The 6620-nt window shown below is 46.5% G+C and overlaps 1 non-coding gene across 1 annotated transcript; it reads right to left on the bottom strand.

Annotated features, from left to right (window-relative positions):
• Positions 1-685: 685 nt before the first annotated feature.
• Positions 686-870, bottom strand: LOC119733501. The gene has a single exon (XR_005271869.1). It is a non-coding gene; the product is annotated as a U2 spliceosomal RNA (small nuclear RNA).
• Positions 871-6620: the final 5750 nt, after the last annotated feature.

A 6620-nucleotide genomic window follows, 5' to 3' on the forward strand; every position in this document is an offset into this window, starting at 1 on the left:
GAAAACCTTGAGGACTCCGCGGGTTTCTTCGTAGATGAGCCCGGAGATACGCTTGACTCCTCCGCGGCGGGCCAGCCGACGAATGGCTGGTTTAGTGATTCCCTGGATGTTATCTCGGAGAACCTTGCGGTGTCGCTTGGCACCCCCTTTGCCTAGTCCCTTTCCTCCTTTGCCACGGCCAGACATGTTTGTGTCTCCTCAGTCGGTTGTAGATGATTCAATGGCCATCCCAGCCCCGGCGAGGCAACTTATAGGACATGCGCGGACGCGATATGAGCATGCGAAGCCATCAACTGTTACGGCGCCCTCTGGCGACCAATCGTGGCAGGAGCACTCATCCTGGGAAACAAACAAATCAGAAGCAAAACAAGGGGGAAAAGGGATAACAAATAAGAAAAGGAAGAAGATGCCTAGAAACATATTGCAACGAGACTCAAACAATACATTTATAACCAGACACAGAGGGGTCGTGGCCAAGCCTTTTTTTTTTTTTTTTTTTTTTTACACCTTGAACGGAAATCAATGGAAACGCCAACATCATAATTTAACAAGACTTTACACACTTACTAATATTTACCGTAATTCAATGTGAAAGCCCTGTCACCAAAACGTCAAAAGAAAACGAACCTTTAACGACGGGGCACCGTAGTCAGAACCTGTTTTTGTATTAATTTATGTTCCCCGAAGGGAGTGGGCCGAATCCCGGATGTACTGCTATACCGGGCCAACCCGTGGCCGGGACGAGGCAAGCCTCTATTCCACGGCCCAAATCCAAAAATCAGTTTAATATACTGGCTGTTCAATGAACAGCGTTTCAGATATTAAGCTGAAAAGAACAGATACTTATTTTTTATGGCCCCCCCACAAGACCACGCTTGGGGGACCGGGCAGGCCGACCACGTCGGACCAAGCTAGTAGGGTTGCGAACCCTCCTGCCCGGGACAAAGACAACATACAAAGGCGACTTCACATACACATACAACACAAAAATGGCGACTTCACGCCGATACACAAGGCGACTTCACGCCTAAACTAGGCAACTTCATGCCTGAACAAAGGCAACTTCATGCCTAAACAAAACCACCCAAGGCAGAACACGGAAGACCGTCACTACGCAAGCCGGGGACCACTTCGGGGGAGGAGCCTTACAGACTCAAGGCTAAGTGCAATGCCGAGTCTGGACCACCTCCTGATGTTCCTGACCGAGACTAAGACCGATGTGCAATGATCTTAGCCAAAAGGCCGAGAAGCGATAACGATTAATATTAAAACAATAGCGCGGAAAGGGATTATTCGTCTTGAAATACTGTTTGCTATTGTTCTTCTTATTATTTATTTTTGCCTTTTTTTGTTTCCTGGTGTGAAAACAAAAAAAAAGACTCCTGCGCGTCCACCGCAACTCAACGAAACCAGGGGAGAGAGAGATGAGCAAGAAATCTCCGGCTTTCTCAGATTAACAGAGACATATACATTCTTAAAAATATTTCTATCATGCATTTTCATACACCTCGATCATATTTCACCCAAAATCTTGTTGAAAAAATTAATCCAGACAAAAAATGGGATCAATGCATCAGTGAGCGAGAGCGTCGGCACTAAATGCCGTACGTACGATGTACCGGGACAAGCATATCAATAGATGGCGCCCTTCAACACTCCCGGTCATCGCGCCTCGGCGTTTCCCATCTGGGTATTTCTCAGGGCCTGCCAATGGGTCCCACATTAGGGGCGGGGAAATACTTCAGTTTGTCAGTAAGCTCCGTGGCCGAGTGGTTAGAGAGCACATGTAGAAAGTAATAGACCGTGGGTTCGAGTCCCAGCCTGCCGCTTTCCTTTAATTGCTTGGTTATTGTTTTGTTTTGTTATTTTTTCACTTACTTATTTCCCCTTTTTGTAATAATTACTATTTTATTTCATTGATTTATTGTTTATTTCGTCATGAAGTTATAAGAAGAAAATTCGAAAGAAAAGAAAACATTCGTCATACCGTTTTCATTTGCGCTTATAATACTTATGTATCAATATCAATGCGGTCCCGCGGGGAGTTAATTGAAGAGAGAGAAAGAAAGAAAAGAAACAAACGGGAAACAAATGTCAACGCACCATTATTTGTCCATTTTTGTAACCTTTGGTGAATAAGTCATTCACATTCTACATGAGGCAACATTTAAGACAATGCATATACATACATGTATGGCTAATGTACTCAGCCGGCCGGCCGGTCACATACGCAGTGCGTAAAATTTTGCATAATGATTAAGTTAAAGGACACAGTGGGAATTCTATCTGGAACAGTGTTCTATTGTTTATAAAAAAAATTAGAGAAATTGATTTCGGCTATGAGTGAAGGTAGAGGTGGAGTTAGACAGGCAGCGACAAATCTCTTTTTTGAAGGTTGTGGTGGCTCTGAAAAGAGCCTTTTGGGTTTGTGGATGCAAAGTAAGTTCTTTTCTTTACTTTGACACTTTGGCGGTCTTCTTGGGCAGAAGAACTTGCTGGATGTTGGGAAGGACACCACCCTGCGCGATGGTAACTCCGCTCATCAACTTGTTCAACTCCTCGTCGTTGCGTATAGCAAGCTGCAGATGGCGGGGATTAATTCTCGTCTTCTTGTTGTCTCGTGCAGCGTTTCCGGCCAGTTCCAAGATCTCCGCGGTAAGGTACTCCATCACTGCCGCAAGGTAGACCGGTGCACCGGCACCGACACGCTGGGCGTAGTTGCCCTTACGCAGAAATCTGTGAACACGACCCACGGGGAACTGGAGTCCCGCCCTGGAGGACCTGCTCTTGGCCTTGCTTCTTGCTTTGCCGCTCTTTCCTCGCCCAGTCATCTTGACAGTATAGTGACAGAAGATGAATGTACTCTGCAGTAAAGGTGGTGTGTGAATGAACCCACTTGGAAAACACAACACTAGTTATAGCGTTCTGGTGGATTGGCTGAAGCGTGCCAAGTAGCCAATCACGCGACACGGGCGTGCCCGTCGCACGGTTGGGTGCACCGCATCCATTTTGGACGCGGGGGACGAGGGAACAAAAAATTACAACTGTGTCATCGTCGTTCAAAGTAATGGAATCACTAGATAAAACACAGAAACATGCAACATTCTTACCTCCATTTTAAGACGTTTTATTGTTATTCCGCCGAAGAAGTCCCATGATCTTTCGACCAGCCTCCGCACAATGGCAGTGATTCGTTGCTCTCACGCGGCGGTTAAAACTGGCCTCGGTTTCTTGCTAGATATTTGTAACATCCCACAGACGAAATCCTAATTTATTTTTTAATAGTAACCCACTCAACAAAATGCAAGCACTCGTCCGGAGATTGAAAGAAATGACCAATTGAAAAAGGCTGTGGCATAAATTAAATTATGTGTTTACGACGACGACAAGACTCAGGGATTAACTTTAATCGCATTACCTCCCCTCGCCTCACGAAGGGTAAAAGCATATTAAAAAAAAAGAGAGAGAGTGAAAGGGACACAACAGAATAAAAAAAGGTTAGTTGTAAAACCTAAGAAATGGGCTGATCGGGCGAACTGAGCTGACTGGCAAATCTCTTTTTGGAAACTGTGTTGGCTCTGAAAAGAGCCGTTTGGTTTTGAAGCCTTCAAAATTTCTATTTTGAAGTCGTGTACTTGGTGACGGCCTTGGTGCCTTCGCTGACTGCATGCTTAGCAAGCTCCCCGGGAAGAAGTAGGCGTACTGCTGTCTGCACTTCACGGCTTGTGATGGTGGACTTCTTGTTGTAGAGAGCGAGGCGAGAAGATTCGCTGGCGATGCGCTCAAACACGTCGTTGACAAAGCTGTTCATGATGCTCATTGCCTTGCTCGAGATTCCGGTGTCGGGGTGCACCTGTTTCATCACTTTGTAGATGTAGATGCCGTAGCTCTCCTTGCGACGCCGGTGCCTCTTTTTGTTTGCGCTAACCGGACCCTTAGTATTTCCGGCCTTCTTCTGACCTTTTCCGCTAACTTTGGGAGCCATATTGGAGGACTTGGAATGTATCGGATCGTGAGATCGAATGAAAGACCAGCACGTCTTGGCCGGCTTTTATTGTGCACAGCTTGGATTCTGACCACCCATGCATCGTCCACTTTCCCGCCAGTGACCGCTAACCCATGCGTGAAGAAAGCGGTATGCGTGCATAGTTATACAATGCACGCACGGCACGACCCCCCCCCCCCCCCTCCCCGGCAAGGGTATTTTTAGCCTTTTTCTCAGACTGACACGTGTATAAGTGTCCTTCTTAAATATTATTGTCTACTGAATTTCTGGGAAATAATAAAGTCATCTCCAGCGGAGGGCGAATTAATATGTCGTAGTGCACCAATACTTCTTTAAATGTTGTTTCCCCCTTATGCACCATCCATTTATAATGAATCATACAATGTAACGCAAAACCGACGAAAATAAGAGAACGAGTACCTGTAATTGTCAAAACAGATAGGAAATATATATCATTATTACCATGCCCATAACAATTCAATTTTGCCTGGAACACGTTTCGGATGAGGCATACGTATAGAACCCAAAAAGTGGAATGTATTTGGACAGAATATCAACAATAATAATTCGGAAAAAAATCAACGGCCCTTTATTCTTTATTTGAAGGAAAACTCAGGGATTGGACTTAATCTCTCTTTGAAGAAGTAGTGGCTCTGAAAAGAGCCGTTAGTTTTATTTCTTTTTGCGCACACAACGTGCTCAAGCTCGTTCACCCCGAATTCGGCGGGCCAACTGGATGTCCTTGGGCATGATGGTGACCCTCTTGGCGTGAATGGCGCACAGGTTGGTGTCTTCGAAGAGGCCGACGAGGTAAGCTTCGCTCGCTTCTTGCAATGCCATGACGGCAGAACTCTGGAATCGCAGTTCAGTTTTGAAATCCTGTGCAATTTCACGCACAAGTCTCTGGAATGGCAGCTTTCGGATCAGCAGTTCGGTGCTCTTCTGGTAGCGGCGAATCTCACGGAGGGCGACGGTTCCCGGTCGGTACCGATGGGGTTTCTTGACACCGCCAGTCGCCGGTGCGCTCTTGCGGGCCGCCTTGGTGGCCAACTGCTTCCTGGGGGCTTTCCCCCCGGTGCTCTTTCTTGCCGTCTGCTTGGTGCGCGCCATGGTCAAGGGTATGGTTTGATGAACGGTGATCACAACTGAGTGCAGATTGAGCGAACGGACCCCGCCTCTTAAGGCCGGCGCATAGCATCCTAGGTTGGAAGCCTAACAATGGGCTATCTTCCGATTGGGTGCTTCGGGGGCCAAGCGGAGACGCTTCAGTGATCACGATTTCCGTACGTTGAAAAAGTATAGACGTTAAATTTCAATCGAAAATGCTGCTTTTCCGAGCCTATAGTATTATGAGCCCTCGGCAACAGAATCCATTTGGGATCGTTGTGACTACAATATTTCTCCCACCCCCTACTTGGGATTAATTGAACCCCAATAAACACCCCCTCCCCCACCCCCTAAAAGAAAAGTGACAAACATACGGATTTCCCTGGCTGCTGTTTATGTTTGTTTTGTAATAAAGACAATAATCACACACACCCATTCGCGAACAAAATGTCACGGATCCCTCTATACGTTCCCCGCTATATCCTGAGACGAGCACCCAGTAATTATTACTTAATCGACTTTGACAAAAAATGGAGACCAGACATGTTTTACAGTGGAAATAGGGAGGGGAAAAGCAACTCTAAGAACACACATGACAAGGACAAGTGAAATCGAGTAAAATCAAGATTCAATCTCTTTTTTGAAATAGTGGTGGCTCTGAAAAGAGCCGTTCGGTTTGATTTTTGAATATGGTGTCTAGCCGCCGAAGCCGTACAGCGTGCGTCCCTGTCTCTTCAGCGCATACACCACGTCCATTGCAGTGACAGTCTTCCTCTTGGCGTGCTCGCAGTAGGTGACTGCATCGCGGATAACGTTCTCCAGGAAAACCTTGAGGACTCCGCGGGTTTCTTCGTAGATGAGCCCGGAGATACGCTTGACTCCTCCGCGGCGGGCCAGCCGACGAATGGCTGGTTTAGTGATTCCCTGGATGTTATCTCGGAGAACCTTGCGGTGTCGCTTGGCACCCCCTTTGCCTAGTCCCTTTCCTCCTTTGCCACGGCCAGACATGTTTGTGTCTCCTCAGTCGGTTGTAGATGATTCAATGGCCATCCCAGCCCCGGCGAGGCAACTTATAGGACATGCGCGGACGCGATATGAGCATGCGAAGCCATCAACTGTTACGGCGCCCTCTGGCGACCAATCGTGGCAGGAGCACTCATCCTGGGAAACAAACAAATCAGAAGCAAAACAAGGGGGAAAAGGGATAACAAATAAGAAAAGGAAGAAGATGCCTAGAAACATATTGCAACGAGACTCAAACAATACATTTATAACCAGACACAGAGGGGTCGTGGCCAAGCCTTTTTTTTTTTTTTTTTTTTTTTACACCTTGAACGGAAATCAATGGAAACGCCAACATCATAATTTAACAAGACTTTACACACTTACTAATATTTACCGTAATTCAATGTGAAAGCCCTGTCACCAAAACGTCAAAAGAAAACGAACCTTTAACGACGGGGCACCGTAGTCAGAACCTGTTTTTGTATTAATTTATGTTCCCCGA

This window comes from Patiria miniata, unplaced genomic scaffold (genome assembly GCF_015706575.1).
Source record: "Patiria miniata isolate m_02_andy unplaced genomic scaffold, ASM1570657v1 HiC_scaffold_25, whole genome shotgun sequence".
Lineage (NCBI taxonomy): Eukaryota > Metazoa > Echinodermata > Asteroidea > Valvatida > Asterinidae > Patiria > Patiria miniata.